Source organism: Panthera tigris, chromosome C2 (assembly GCF_018350195.1).
Source record: "Panthera tigris isolate Pti1 chromosome C2, P.tigris_Pti1_mat1.1, whole genome shotgun sequence".
NCBI classification, from domain to species: Eukaryota; Metazoa; Chordata; class Mammalia; order Carnivora; family Felidae; genus Panthera; species Panthera tigris.
This window is the reverse complement of record NC_056668.1, coordinates 40784476-40800538: the sequence shown is the minus strand read 5'-3', so window position 1 is coordinate 40800538 and position 16063 is coordinate 40784476. Positions and strand designations below refer to the sequence as shown.

The 16063-nt window shown below is 36.2% G+C and overlaps 1 protein-coding gene across 2 annotated transcripts in view; it reads right to left on the bottom strand.

Annotated features, from left to right (window-relative positions):
- The window catches only part of LOC122230492 (casein kinase 2 subunit alpha' interacting protein), a 380723-nt gene that overhangs the window by 33689 nt on the left and 330971 nt on the right, over positions 1-16063 (bottom strand). Inside the window, exons 5-6 of one of the 2 annotated variants that reach the window (XR_006207471.1) lie at positions 15800-15854; positions 14537-14779 (exon numbers count right to left, since the gene is read on the bottom strand). The exons of the other annotated variant lie outside the window; for it this stretch is intronic. The gene's annotated coding sequence lies outside the window, so the exon portion shown is untranslated. Of the gene's footprint in view, positions 1-14536; positions 14780-15799; positions 15855-16063 lie in introns of those variants that run through there. 2 annotated transcript variants of the gene reach the window in all.

The window sequence follows — 16063 nt, the reverse complement described above, 5'->3', positions numbered from 1 at the left end:
AAAACAAATAAAACACACTAGAATAATAACTTGAAAGGATTCAGCGGAGAAGCTAGAAGATGTCAGGTATCAAAAGTTTAACAGTGGCAAAGAGAGTTAAATGAAATAATAACATGAGAACACACCTTGTCTCCAAAGAAGACTATAAAAATCCTATTAAAGCTAATCTGTCAAGTTAGTTCTACGGCTTAGGCAGTTCTCTGCCCTTGTTTCGATAGTCCTCAAAATTAAAGTAATGGCAGTGTACTATGGATGCACCTCGTGTGTGTGTGTGTGTGTGTGTGTGTGTGTGAATGTACATGTAAGATTGCCAGCTAGTTCACTATTTTTTCCTCAATAGTCTGTTTTTTTAGGTTGCTTCTTCCTTATATTTTGTTTTTAAAAAAATGTCCTTATTTTTTTCTGAAATAAATTATGGTTGAAAATATTTTAGTGTCTTTTATTTTTTAAAAAATGATTTTCCTTCTTTGACAAAATAAACATGTATCAGTCTAAAAACTTCTTTATGATTTTATTGGTATATGAAAAATACAAAATTCTGAAAACTGCTACTATTGGGCTTATTCGCCATGCCTTTGCGTACAACTGACCACCCCTTTCTTCTGGGCTATTATACTAAACCTTCAGCAACTTGAGGCTGGGTAGAACTGTGTGGTCACATCTAGGGTGACTGGCCTAATTTGATCAATCCCAATGATCACTTGACTTAATACGCTTTGTCTATCAGGAAAGGTGAACTTTTGACCTGTATCTGCGTTGCTTTTCTTCTCTGTGGCTTTTAGTTTCCTCAAATCTATTAAATTAATGTTTGGATTTATATTTAGTTCATATTCTTTCCAAAGAAAATAGAGACTATAATGATTAAATTGTTCAATTCTTAAATGGAATTTTGAGAGCAATCTATTAATTTTACACATTTCTTGACTAGAGCGAATGGTTCCGGTGACAAACCTATCAGCTAATCTCTTTCAAGGCAATGAGTTTCTCATTGATCTGCTAGGCTGCAAGCCCTGGAAAGGTGGAGTGATAAGTAATCAGCTACACTGAAAATACATCTACAGCACTGTATTTTGGGAATTCACAATGAGAGAGAGCAAATGAAGAGATGATTACCAGTTATGATAGAATTCTATAAATGGTGACTTTATTAAATATAAATAAATATAATAATACTCATGTGACCACAAAACATTAGTAATATTATTTGAATGACACGGCAGCCAACACTACAAATGCACTTAAAATATACTTGAATTTTCACAAAATTTAGTTTACATCATTTCACCTATTTTGTGTAGATTTTAGCACACAGAAATGTATTGCATATCTCTTTCTCTTTACCAATCATTGAATACCTGAATAAAATAAAGTTAGGTCATTTTATTATGTTTTCTCTTATGTACTTGTTCTGGTTTTATTTAATGTTAAGTTATATTATTCTAAGTAGCTCATAGTAAAAACAACATAATATAAATTCATAAAAAATTTAATGTTTGAGACAGTACCTGTTATGCAGATGAAATGTATTTTCTTGGAATATATCCATGCATGTTATACTTTCTGCATATTTATTTCTTCTCTGTCATCATCCAAAACTTATTACATATATCATGGAAATGTCACTAGCCTGATAAATATGGATCAATGAACAGTCAAAAATATGACCTTTGAATAAAACAGCAGAAGAGAAGGAGAGAACCAACATTTCTTGCTTCATTATTACATACCAAGTGCTTTGCTATGTGTGTGTGTGTGTGTGTGTGTGTGTGTGTGTGTATGCATGTGTGTGTGTTTAAATCATCACAACAATCTCATAAACTATCATTATCCCCATTCAAGGAAAGAAAACCTATATTGAGGTATTTTTTAAATGCCGAGGTAAACACATTTATTACTGTAGACAGGAAATTCAAACCCAGGGTGACCTTTCTGTCTTCTGCTGCTGCCTATGATTAACTTGTATTAGACTCTTCTGTCAAGAAGCCATTAAAGCTGGCTAAAATTAAAACAAACAAGCAAATAGCAGTTTGAAGGAGTCTTGGAGTAGACAAGAAGGCCAGGATTTGAGGGGCCATGATTCTGAAGATAATGGAAATGCAATGAAAAAAGCTTTCCATTTACCACTGATTTTTTTCCACTTTGGATATTTTCAAATATCCAGGATCAGAACATAGAGGCTGGACAAAAAACACCATCATAAAGTGTGTGGCCCACTCACTGAGGTAGAAAGGGCAGACTATTAGAGGTTATGATCACCATGGCAGCAGGGATTTGAAAGGCTAAACTGGGAGAAAAAGGAGTCATGAAGAAATGTCATTTGATATATGTTTTCCCTTAAGTCTGTGACAAACTCTTAATCTTTGCATGAATTGGTAAAAAGACAAGAAACTAGAAGAAAAATGGTTGATACAGGCTAAAGTACTATAAGAATGTTTAACAATCTGACACTACTAGGCTGTCCACCAAAAAGGAGGAGCCCTTAAGGGCCCAGTTGAGAACACTGAGATATAAATCCATTAGGACTAAAAGCCAAGCAGAAGTAGACCAGCCCTGGGAAAGCCTGACACCTGAGTTTAGAAAAATCTCAGTCTGAAATTAGATCAAGGTGTTCCACTCATGTGCTACTTGCCTAATAGTTGAATATTAAATCTTCTCTGAAGAAAAGTAACGTCATTCAGAGTCTCTACAATTCTTACACAATGGTTGACATTCAGTGAAAAATTACTAGGCATAACAAGACAGAAATAAATTATCAAAAACAAAGAGAAAAAATAGACAATAGAAATAAACCACCAGTGTTCAAAATTTGGGGGTTATCAGAAAAAAACTTTATTGCAACTTGGATTAAAATGTTCTAAGCCAAAACAGATGAAGTGATGAAGAATTTTACCATATATGTGACATCTATAAATGAGACAGATGACTATTTTAGTACTAAAAAAGTACAATTTCTAGAAGTAAAAACTTAATGGATATGCTTAATAGAAGAAAAGAAAAGAAACTATAATAGTGTTCATTAGAATGCAAAACACAACTTATTTTTTTTAAAGGTCATTCCACTTGGTATGACTTCTGTTGTGAAAGAACTTATTGAGTTTCTTATGGCTGACTGCTCACTTTAGGTCTCAAGATAAATATCACTTTTCAGAGAGGCTCTCTACAGCCACCCAATTTGATAGGTTTCCTCCTATTTTACCTGCCTATCCATCTCACTTTCCTCTGTGTCTTTCAAAACACTTGTTAGTGCAAACAAAACAAAACAAGACAAAAACAAAACAAAACAAAAAACTATAGCCAGCAAAAGTGATAGACATAAGGACCTTTTTTCCTCTATGTATGCTTAAACAAGTTACTTATCTTCTTCAAGTCCACTTTTTCTTCAGATAATAATGATACTAATGCACAAGTCAAATACTGTGAAAAAGTAAATGAGACAATACATGGAAAGCTCCTAGCTCAGTGTGAAGGCAGAATTTTCATTTCATCAAAGAGTAGAACAACATGTTGAAAAATTGTAACTATTTGGGAAATTAACTAAAAACCCACGACTAGTTAATTTAAAAATAGCTGCATCACAGGGGTGCCTGAGTGGCTCAGTCGGTTAAGTGTCCAACTTCAGCTGAGGTCATAATCTCAGGGTTCCTGGGTTCGAGCCCCGCGTTGGGCTCTGTGCCAAAGATCAGAGCCTGGAGCCTGCTTCGGATTCTGTGTCTCCCTCTCTCTCTGCCCCTCCCCCACTCATGCTCTGTCTCTGTCTCTCAAAAATAAGTAAATATTGGAAAAAAATTAAAAAAAAAAAAGCTGCCTCACAGTGGAAACCACAATGAATCCAATGTCAGATGCCTTGTTTCTAGTTCTCATTCAAACCAGCTTACCTATGCAGTGGCATTGGTCTGCCAATTTTTAGAATTATATATTAGGGATGATGTATACACATCATAATCATGAAAATTAAGGAAAACAAGTTTCAATGCAAACCGAGTATTATCATTAAATCTGCTCACAAGATAAACTCCTAATTCACAGACCATTCCTGATATATCAAACAATCCAGAATTTTCATTGTCCAAAAATTAATCATCATTTCTCTTTTGAGGTTTGGTAATGCTTATTTTGCTAATATCTTTCTGTTTTATTGCATCTTAATCAAATGAAGAAAGATATAGAAATGAAGTTCCTGTCTGGGATTTTGCCAAAATCACATTGATTTTATAATTAAATGTTATTTCCTACATGAAACATCTAATTTGCCAATGCTTAAGAATTGAAAATGGTGTTGTCAAGTTAAAAAGAAACTAAATCATCATTTGGTTCCTTAAACAAAATATTACTGAGGTTGGCTTGAGATCAATGAAAAGATCATCTATGGAAAAAAACAACATTTTTCATTCACTGTCCTAAGCAGATATATGCAAAGCTAATTTTGTATTTTCTAAATCAGGGATCCACAAGCTTTTCTTAAAGTAAATATTTTAGCCTTGTGGACCACAAGGTCTCCATGTTGGAACTACTCAATGTTGTCATTGTAGATTGAAAGTGGTCATAGACAATATGTGAACAAAAGGGAATGGCTCTGATCTAATGAAACTTTATTTACAAAAATAAGCAGTCAAACCCTGGTGTGTAATTTGTTGACCTCTTTGTTTTAAGTGATTAAGAAATTCCTATGATGAAAGTGAATGTATCGACAATACTTTGCCTTTTTAAGAAAAAGATAATTTGTCGCAAATCTATGACTTAGAAGTTTTTTAGATAATGCAAACTCCAATAAAGAAAAATAAAGCTTAATTCATACTTGCAGTAGACACTAACTTCTTAGACCATCCATTCATTTTTCTTCCCCTGGATATACAGATTTCCTTTCAGAAGAGGAGATGTGGTCTGCATTTTGACCAAAAGAAATGGGCAAACATTTCTCAATATGTGTCATTTCTAGTCTTGGGTCATAAAAAGCCCCCATGAGTTGTCATTACCTACTTTTCCATCTGTCAGCCAGATGCAGAAGATCCAGCAAAACACTGAGACTCCAGGAGCTGAAGGAGCCTAAGTCACTGAGTGACCGTGTGAAGCAAAATCCCCACCCCTTTCCTGTCATCAACTGAACACGATATGCATGGCAATTAACTTCCATTTTACCAGTTCACTAAAATAACAGAGCTGACATTTACCAACTAGCATTAACTACAACAAAACATAAATTGGTACAAGAAAATCTAAATGTGTAAAATTGACTTAATGGGTTGGTGGTAGGTGGTGAGGACACAGATATATGTAGGCCTTATGACTGGAGCCCCTGCTCTGCCATGTTAAACATTTATAAAATGGAGGCCCAAGATACCTTAGGAGTAAGACCATGTGACAACTAGACAAGTGATTTTAGAGGAAATGACTGGAAAGAGTCACAGTGTGCTTTGGTTATTCGTTGCCTCCAAAAACATATTAGGAGACAGAAATGAACTCTGGACAGTGATTGACTGTCCAGATTGACTGGCTTTCATGATGAGATCGAGGGCTCTACAGTTTTGAAAAGAAGATTGTTAGAGGTCAAGTGTTAGATAAAACTGAAAAAAAAAAATAATTTGAGTGACAAAGGCCCATTAATATTTCTCAATTGATTCAAGTACTGAATCTGGTAGCAATGATCAGATGATCAGATTAAGGGTGTTACGTGCCCACACAAGACTACCTTTTTTTTTTTTTTTTTAATAGCCTTAAATTGTCTTCTATTAAGAAGGAGAAGAAAAGAGAATAGGGGATGAGGAGGAAAGAGAGAAAGAGAGAAATGAGGATGAGAACAAAAGGAAGAAATCATGCTTGAGAATTATGTGTAGAAAAAACTTGGATGTGGTTACTGGCACATGAAGCTGGATGGCAGGAAATAACTTCAAAGTGTCCTAGTTTTGAAAGGGTTTTATTTCCAAAGAAACCACAAACCTGGACCGAAAACTGTTTTAGTGTCCAAAACTTAAAACAACCTTTGGGCCCAAGAGCAGGAAGGAGACTGCAAGAGCTCTCCAGTCCCCAAAGGTGATAGGGATGAACAAAGAGAACAACGCTGACAGTGGAGCTAGAAGCCTTGGAGAACACCTTCTAGAAATCAGAATCTAGGGTTGGGCTTCTTTATCTCCCACTCTTCTTTTCCAAGTGGGAAGCCACCACAAATCCACAAAATGAGAAGGCTCAAATAGTTCCAATTCAAACAAAGGAAAAAAAAAAATCAACCATGACTACATATCGCAGAGATATAACTCACAAAATTGCACATCTGTGTATGTGGGCATGCACAGGTATGTGTAGGCATGTGTGTGCACATACATGTATACGTACACATATATATAGCTTTTTGTTTTTAAAACTATTATTTGTTTATACTTTCTATAGTTCACAGTAAATAATTCTAATCTCGATAGGTGCAGCAAAGGCACTGGGTGTGTGTGCTTGCCTTTGGGACATCCCAGGTGAAATCCCTCAGGCCAGGCACCTCCTCTAAAAGTCCTCTCCATTGGACTTGTGCAAATCCTCCCCTTCTGTCCATGCTCTGGGAGGTGAAGAGAGCAAACCCTCAAAATGTGTTCATCAAATCACGTAAGCTTTGGTATCAGTTCTGCTTTGTCATTCCTCACACAGAACTACCTTCTGAGTGATTGATTAGCTATTTCAGTTATAGATTGCAAAACTCGAGATCTACTCTTCATAAAAATCAACTGTATCAATCTAATACGTTTGCAAACAGGAGCAAAAGAGTAATTTCAATATTTTCTTTCATCACGTATAATGGGAAAAAATGTCCCATCTTAGTGTGTAAAAGGGAATATATCTCATCTCACCTACTGAATTTTAGTGCAGAAAAGCACTTTTGATATTACCAATTACCCAGATATAAAATATATTTTTAATTCCTTTATAGTGACTGAACATCTTAGATAATTAAAAATTAATGACCTGAAAAAAATAGCAGAAGCTTAAGTAGGTGTATTATTTATTTCTATCCCTCTTTGGATTGTATAATCAAAGTGACTTATACATTTTACTATCATTTAATGTAAATAAGTGATTTTCATTTCAGAATTCTTATGTTCGAATCCCAGAATACTAGAAAGCCAGGAATGCCATTTCATATATTATACTTTATAATGGTGTGGGTGCAGAAAATAATTGGAAAAAGCTGATGTATTTCTACAAAATGTTAGTATAAAATGTATTTATACTTTCATTACATTTGCAAATATAAATTTAAATGAAGCCCTTTTAAATCTGACACTAGAAAAGAAAAGCACGACTGATTCTGAGGTTTTTATCCTTGCATATAGTGCTGTGTTTTATTTAGATGTTTTCCCAAACAAGCCAATCCAAATGATTATTAAGTAATGCTGGAACAAGAGCTAAGATTTAATCCACAAAAGCATATACTTAATATTTACCAGTTGCACCGAATCAATACTTCCAGGATGTGAATCACAGTAGTGTCCAACATTGTCTCTTGGAGCCTTGGGCAGAAAACCCTCTGGATCTTGTCCAGAATTCAGTTTCTCTCATCTTTTTTTTTTTTTTTTTTTTTTTGCTTTGGTTGTAGTTTGATGTGCTTGAAAAGCAAAAGATGGCTAAGTGGCAGTGAAAATAGACTGCTTTTCTGGTTTCTAATTCTTAGGTGGCTTTAAGAATTCATATTTGAAAACGCAAATGAGAACAAAATAGAAACATCACATGGACTTAAAGCTCATCTCATACAACAGATGACAAAGGCCAATGAAATAAGCTTCATGAGCCCAGTGCAGTGAGAAAAGTAAAGTCAACAGTAAATGCGTGCTTACCTTAGATGCCACATGACAGTGCACTGAGATCTTTGACAGGTGATAAAGACACAACTTGGCAAAATCAGCAATTATTTTTGGCACCAGCAAAAGAGGTAGTGAAGCAGAAAAATCTGTCCAAGAATTAATCTGTAGCTGCACAACAACACAGTGTTTCATCATCTTGGGGCTCTGATTCGGAGCATAGTCAGGTATGTGGGAGTTTTTTAAATATCACACCATCAAAATAAATTTTTAACAATTGAGCCAAGAACAGATCTCAATGAATAGCTGTTGCATGTAAACAGAGACACAGATTTTTTTATATGTATTTTATTCTTCCCTTTAATAACCTCAAGAATATCATTGTTTCACTATATGCTAATTTGGATGTAAATTTTAAAAAATAAAAAATAAAATTAAAAAAAATAACCTCAAGAATAAAATTGAATTTACTAGCAAAATACCTTCAAGAAATCTTATTGCATGCAACTCAAAACAATTTCAGTTTTCGGTAGCACAGCTTTTGTTCCAACAGGATTCTTCACTGCCATTAAGTGATTCTGTGCACCAGTTCAAGTGTTTAGTGAAGTCCCTGCTTGGCCTGGATACCAGGCCATATGTATCAGTCACTCTTGTCATGACTAATTAGATATTGCCTCAATTTCCAGTTTCCACAAAAGCAAATACTTATATACATGTATGGGATATCCTGTCCATAATGTTGCCCTGCATACATTAAAATCTGCCATCATTTCAGGAGGAATAATCAAATGACTTCCCTTTACAGCAGCCCTTGGTCTAGTTTTAATCAAGTCATTGATGCTTCAGCTTGATATCCAGTAACACTTTCAACAATAACAAAAAAATTGGAAGACTGAGAATTACTTTTAGTAAGAATTTACAGAATCACAAATATACAGCAAATCAATCTTTTTAAGTGAAAAGAGCATGTCTTGGAATGATTTTTTTCTGTATTATTGTTTAATTGTGTTTCACTAAAAGTAATTTCCTTTGCCGAACTAATCAAGTGTTCTACCCCCTTTGCTTTATTTTTCTCCTAGTAAATCATTATTGTTTGGGGTCCCCAACAATATCCACTTCTCTGGATTAAATGCAACAACTAATTAATACAAATTGCCAAGTCATGCTTTTCAGTGCACTGATAAGTCCTGTGAGTGCTGCTGCACTTGATTTATCTTCAGATCATATAAAGAGTTCCAAGGGCTTAACAACTGACATTCAAGAGATTAAATGTCTAAAAATATTTCTTCATCTATTATTTTTTAAGTTAGCACATTTCTGTTATATCTCCAAATTAATTTTTCTTTGTTTTTCTCACCAAATCATCGAGAATATTTTTATGAACATAAAGAAACCAACAACTCAAAAACTATCTCATGCATTGTTATCTAGTCCTTTGGACTCACACTTTGGTGTCTCCGTGAGGACTCTAAATTGAGCCAAAAATGCAGGATAAAATCTCAGATTTCCTCATCTGTGGGTCTTACCCAAAACAATTGAAACTGCTCAAGGGTAATCAAGTGTACAACTGGAGTTAATAATTTTCATTTAGCTGTAATATCATTGCTTTTTGAATGCTGGCCTCTTGCCTTGCGTATTATATATTTTTGTTATGCTTAGCTTGCTTAAAATCATAAATTTGAGTCATTTGTAACTGAATATCGTAACTAGAAAATATTCACTCTTCACTCTCGTCTTGACCTCAATCTGTGACTTCTTATATTTAGGCTTCATTTGTCTTTCCAAGTAACTAGGTCTGTGTGTTAAATAAAACTGACAACCATCCTAAAATGCCTCATCTCTGAACAGTTTCTTCACCAAATCCTTAGGATAAACGAATGGCCTTTTCTTCCCCAATAGCCAGCTGCTGAGCACTGTTGAAGCAAATTATAATCTCAGCCATTTGGGCCTTCCAGAAATTCATGCTATCAAACCAATACTACTGTTTGATAATCTTAATGATGCTCCGTAAGGGGAGGGTCCAAGGTTGACTTGCCTGTTCCCTTCACTGTGGTGGCCTCCATAGCCTGGAACAGAATGTCCCGCTTGGTAGATGCTCAGTAAATATTTGGTACGTGTCATCTCTGATTTTTGTTCTATCTCCACTACTTTTCACTCTCAAGACTATTCGGTATGGGTTGCCATTTCATCCTCTTTCTTCTTTAAATCACAAACATTTTGTGATGAGAGAAGTTAGGATTCCTCCTGTTGGATAGCTTCCACTTTTTTCAACGTAGCCTCACTGCTTGTACATACTTTTACCTCCTCTCTTCTCTGTCCCCAGTCTCTTAAGAAAGTCCAAAGTCTGAAACTGCTTTGCTACCCTATTCCATGTTGTCTTCAGTTTCATTTCCTCCCCCTCCTCACTCTTAACTCCATTGAAGCAAACAGTCATAAGAATTAGAAAGCAATTTACAGGTCATCGGGTCCATCTTTCTCATTTACTCAATGATGTAACCAAAAGAGAGAAGATGAAGTGGCATTTTTAAGATCAAAGACAAAATGGTTGCAAAACCAGGATCATCAGGAGCATTCCAGACACCTGTCCTGGGTTCTTTTCCCTATGCCACCGCAATTGTCCCTTCTCCCTCTTCCCCTGCTTCTCTTCTAAAAGAGCATCTAATGAAGTCTACAACAGCCCAGGCAAGGCTTTTCCAAAGACGTAACATTTATGCATAGGCTCAAAGAATGAAAATGAATCTAGTGGTGAAGGCACAAAGCAACTTATATGAAAGCAAGCGGTCCAGAGAGCCTGGAAGCTATAAACAACTGATGGTGGAGGAGACAGTGGCAAATGCAGCAGCCAAATTCTAAAGTTCTTCTATGCCATACTAAATAACTGACAATTGTGCTGAATACCCTAGACAGCCAGTGACATATTTATATTAAGATAGTAGCAAGATCATATTTTTGTTCAGATAGATGCTCCTTTGAGATGTATGAAAGAAGAATTGAAGTAGAGGTTGGTAAAATGCAAATTATGCTACTTATCTGTGTATGTACAAGTTACTTGGACATAACAACAGATTATTACAATTTTATTATCTTCGAGTAACTTTAAAAGCTTAAGAAATTGTTTTCTCTATCAAAAACATTTGGACATTTTAAAGTATTATCCCTTTTCATATTTTAAAACTGGTTAATTGTCTACAGATAATGATGCTGAAATGATTGTGACAAAAGTGTGTGAAAAATGTCAGTGTTTTGCTTCGTTGGTTACTTTGGAAATAATCTGGTTTCATATGGATGTGATGATGTGTACATTTACTTTTGTACCGTTCAAGTGAGCAGGCCCATCTGCTTCCTCCATAAGTTTGCTAATATTTCTTGCTTCTTGTGAGATTACTTTGCTTCTAAGGAACTTTTATGTGAATTCACCTTTAAGGTACTTCTCTGACAACAAATTCTAAAAATTCTCTTACTCCCTCTTTCCAATTCTTTGTCTTTTACAAGAAATAAAGTGTGAAGTTTTTTTTTTTTACGTTTTTAAAATGGCTGAATTCAGCTGAATTCTGCTCCCAAATAAAGATTCAGAAAAATACTCTCACCTCAGATGCCAACTTAATGTAATCAGACCTTCTCCAAACTCACCCTTGTAGCAGCCTCTCCTCAAATTCACACGTGTAATATCTTACGCCCAGATGTGGCTGCACATCAAAATAATTTGCACAGCTTCTTAAACATGCAGATTTCTCAGCCCCAGTCAAGACACTTAGTGAACAAGAAGTTTCATGAGTGAAGCAGGGAATCTGTGTGTTTAACATCACAGGAGTCTATACAGTGTAAGGTGGGATCTCTCCCAGGTGGGCACAGCAGTGGCCATCTCCATCCATGGTTACCGGAACCATGGCATGTTAGGCAGGTGACTCTTGCCCATTTCCAAACCAGGGACCAGGGTGTTCTGTGTTGCAATCCCTCCAGGATTGCCCATCCTCTGGGGACTGGGGTGGCCAGCCATGGAAAAGAGAAACCAATTCCCTTGTTGCATGAACATGCCTATGTGGGGTCTGGAGTCAGAGTTCAGAGACATGTATGAGGATCTACATTCACCAGGAGGGTATCCTGTGCAAAAGGAAAGGACGTTAAATAGCAAGTAAAAAACACTGAAGAAAGTGAAAAAGAGAGACTGTGGAAAAAGGGGAAGAGTTTTTTCTTGTAGTACTTTTGAGGACAGCTTTTTCTTTCCTGCTTGTCGAACAACACCTCCATGTTTTCATTTTTCACAGTAGACCCTGCACTTCATGTAGCCAGCCCTGCCTGGCATTGACCATTTGTTATTTCCACCTGGGGCTTTCTTAGCACAACTTCCTGAGATACAGCTACAGGTTTGGGGGACAAACCATTTTCATACAGCTATCATAATGTTAACAATGAGAGAATACATTTCTACTGGTCAATTCTCCCAACTCAACCACCCATTTGACAAGGGGAGGAGCCTATATTGCTTTTCTTCACTGACAATGTATATAAATAATTGCATTTATCTAACATGGCTTATTTGAAAATCTCAGACATATACAGCAATAAATTCTTCAAAGTTTCAAAACTGGTAGGTCATCTTTTTCAGTGTGTGATCCATGAAAAGGTATTGCCTTTAAAAGTGTACACATGCCAGGGTACATGGGTGGCTCAGTCGGTTAAGCTTCCAACTTTGGCTCAGGTCATGATCTCATGGTTTGTGGGTTCAAGCCCTGTGTTGGGCTGTATGCTGACAGCTCAGAGCCTGGAGCCTGCTTCGGATTCTGTGTCTCCCTCTCTCTCTGCCCCTCCCCTGCTCATGCTTTATCTCTCTCTCAAAAATTAAATTAACATAAAAAATTATTTAAAAAAAAGTGCACACAGGCCAAAAAATTCTCTAGTTTTTCTTTGTACAGTCATTAACATGCTAATTGCACTTTGTGATTCTTGAAAATAGATACCACCTCATGCATCCTCTTTTCTAAGAATTACCTTTTATTCCCCACATACTGACATTTTGAAATAAAGATCTATCTCAAAATTATATGTACATTTACTGTAATACTTATATTTTTTAAAAACAAAGTCTGTTCTTAAGCCTATGATGTATTTTATGATCACTTACACTTCTTTTTAGAGTACAATTTTCAAACAGTAAAATTTGCACTTTTTAGTGTGCAATCTTGCAAGTTTTGGCAAATATATACAGTTGTAAAAACAACAATGTAATCAAGATATAGAACAAATTAGCCCATATCCCCTCCCCAGACTCCAGGTCCCGGCAACTATCGATTTATTCTCTTTCTCTGTAGTTTTTCCATTTCTAGACATGATACAAATGGAATTATACAACTCCAAGTCTGTTAGGTCTAGCTTCTTTCACTTAGCGAAAGCATTTGAGATCCATCCATGTTGTTGTGTAAGACAGTAGACACTGATGTAAAGAGCTTTATGCCTGGAAACGGGCATACATATTCTTCTGACAGGACTTTAGTACAGGGTTTGTGTTAATCTAGTCAGGAATTGAACTGAGTTTGAGTCGCATTATTATTATTATGTTTGCCTTCAGTGTACCACAGTTTTCAAATTTCTCTAATTTAACTTATATTTTGGGTGGAAACTGTGTTACTAAAGAATTGTCAATGTTGCGTCTCGCTCAGTGTCAGATTCTTATTTAGCAGTGTGCCTCCTGTCTGTCCCTCTCCCCGAACTAGATGATTGTTATTATTAGTCAGCATTTATTGACCTCGTGATAGGGTGAGGGGGGGTTGGGGGGGAGAGGAAATTCTCTGTTGATCTGATTTAACCTCAGCCTGAAGCAGGCACTGTGTCTGTGGGTTTTAGGGGTGAAGATTCTTAGTGATTTTTCGTCTCCAAACCTTTATCTTTTAATTCATACCCCTGCCCCCAGAGAGGATGTTTTGTGTTTCTTCCCCCAGCTGCATTGGTCTTATACTGCTACCATGCAGATGGCAATGTTTGCTGCCTTCCCTGAAGTATTGTAGGGCTTTTTTTCCCGAGGGGGAGATGGATTCAGGTGGGCTTTGTGCCTTTCCAGCAACAGCTCCTATTCCTGTCCCCCAGGCTCACGCTTTCTCAGGACTCTGGCTTTGCTCAAAGTTTTCTCATGAGCACCTGGTGAGGTCCATGCAGAAGAACACTTGAGTGGTAGTTGATTCACTGTATGGTTAACTCCTCTGAGTTCCACATTTTTTTTGGTGGGGAGACGGAAAATTGCATTCAGTCATTCAATCATTCATTTTGCTTTTTTAAAGTTAAAGGATAGTTGGCATTTATTAGTTTCAGTTGTACAACACGGTGATTCGACAACTCTCTCCATTACGAAATGTTCACCATGATAAGTACCGTTATCATCTGTCACCATACAAAGTTAGTACAATATTATTGACTTTGTTCCCTATGCTGTCCCTTTCACCTCTGTGACTTATTCATTTTATAACTAGAAGTTTGTACTGCTTTTTAAAAATGTTTTAATGTTGATTTATTTTTGAGAGAGAGAGAGAAAGAGACAGACAGAGCATGAGCAGGGAAGGGGCAGAAAGAGAAGCAGACACAGAATCCGAAGCAGGCCCCAGGCTCTGAGCTGTCAGCACAGAGCCCGACGTGGAGTCCAAACCCACAGACTGTGAAATCATAACCTGAACCGAACTCAGGCACTCAACTGACTGAGCCAACCGGGCGTCCCTGGAAGTTTGTACTTCCTAATCGACAGAGTTTGAAACTTTCATTTAGTCCACACTCACCCTTTAGCAATCTGTAAACATTTTAGCTGAATTCTTCTCACCAGTTTGTTGGGTGCTTGGCAGAATCTGCCTCAGGTAAATGGCACTGTGTTCCTTTTCTCTTTGGAGCAACCGTGTTTTCATGGACTTGGGGTCATTTGGTTATTTCGTATGCTCAGCTCTTTGTTGGAAGGGTGGGAGCAATGTTCTTTTTAGCTTTCTAACTCCTCTGAAGAAACCAGAAGTCTTGATTTAGTTTAAAACCTATAACATATATAACAGTATTTTGTATTTCCTTCTTATTTCTACCACTGAAATAATTTTGAAATACTAATCTGTTAAAGAATATGTTTTAGAATCTGTTTTACTCTCTATAACTACTTTCTATTACAAAAAACTTTTAGTGGCAATTTATTGTAATAATAATTCAGATAAATTTTATATTTGGGTAAAAGATAAAGTCTTGTAAAACATCTGACATATCTCCAAACAGAAGGAGGGCACAAATTTGTAGGAGAGAGTAATCAAAGACAAATACGATATTCAGTGAGGAGGTAGCCTCGTGCTTGCTTGTCCCTGGTAATAAGCCGTGCCCAGGCCAGCTGACTGAAGCCTGTAGTCGGGCAGGTTTCAACGTGGGAAACAAAAAGTGGCATCGCATAACTGTAGCACAGCAACAATTGCCCTCTGTCGTGGTAAGGTGAACTTCTGGTTTGGGATTTCTCAGTCCTGACGTATTCCTCACTATGCGCCCAGCACCGCGCCTCCAGAATAACCGGTGCATCCCCAGGATGAACAAGGGAGGCATGACTGATTCTGTTCCCTGTACTCTTGACCTTGTGTTTGTCCTCTGCACAGCTTGTTACGGGTTTGACAGTAAACTAAGGTGAAAGCTACTTTAACAAATCATCAGTTAATGCTCATCCCCAGTATTGAACCAAACTAGCTCACGTGTACATACATTTTGAGATACTTTTGAGGGGAGGGGAGGTGATGGGTATTGAAGAGGGCATCTTTTGGGATGAGCACTGGGTGTCGTATGGAAACCAATTTGACAATAAATTTCATATATTAAAAAAATAAAAAATTAAAAAATTAAAAAAATTTAAAAAAAAGAAATACTTTTGTCACTGAATTTTAGTAAACTTTTGGGGCACATTATCAGTAAAGGAAATTACAAATAGAATACTGTGAGTGGCCTAATATTTTTAAATTCTAAATACATCTCCTCTAATTTCCTTGCCATGGTTAGGCTGGTACTTAAATTTTAAATTCCTTTTCTACCTTTCTCAATACTCGAGCTTAAATATGCTTTCAAACAGCCTGTCTTCTCTTATAGCTGACAGGAACATGAAAGAAAAAAGACAAAGGAAAAATAACAACATATGTTAAATATATAAAAATATGAATATATGCAATATGTATTAATATATAAACATTTTATATTTTATGTGATAAACTATATTTAATATTTTAATATATTTATAAAATAAATATATTTAGCAAATATATTAACTAAAATATAATTATTTTAAATATTTAATACAA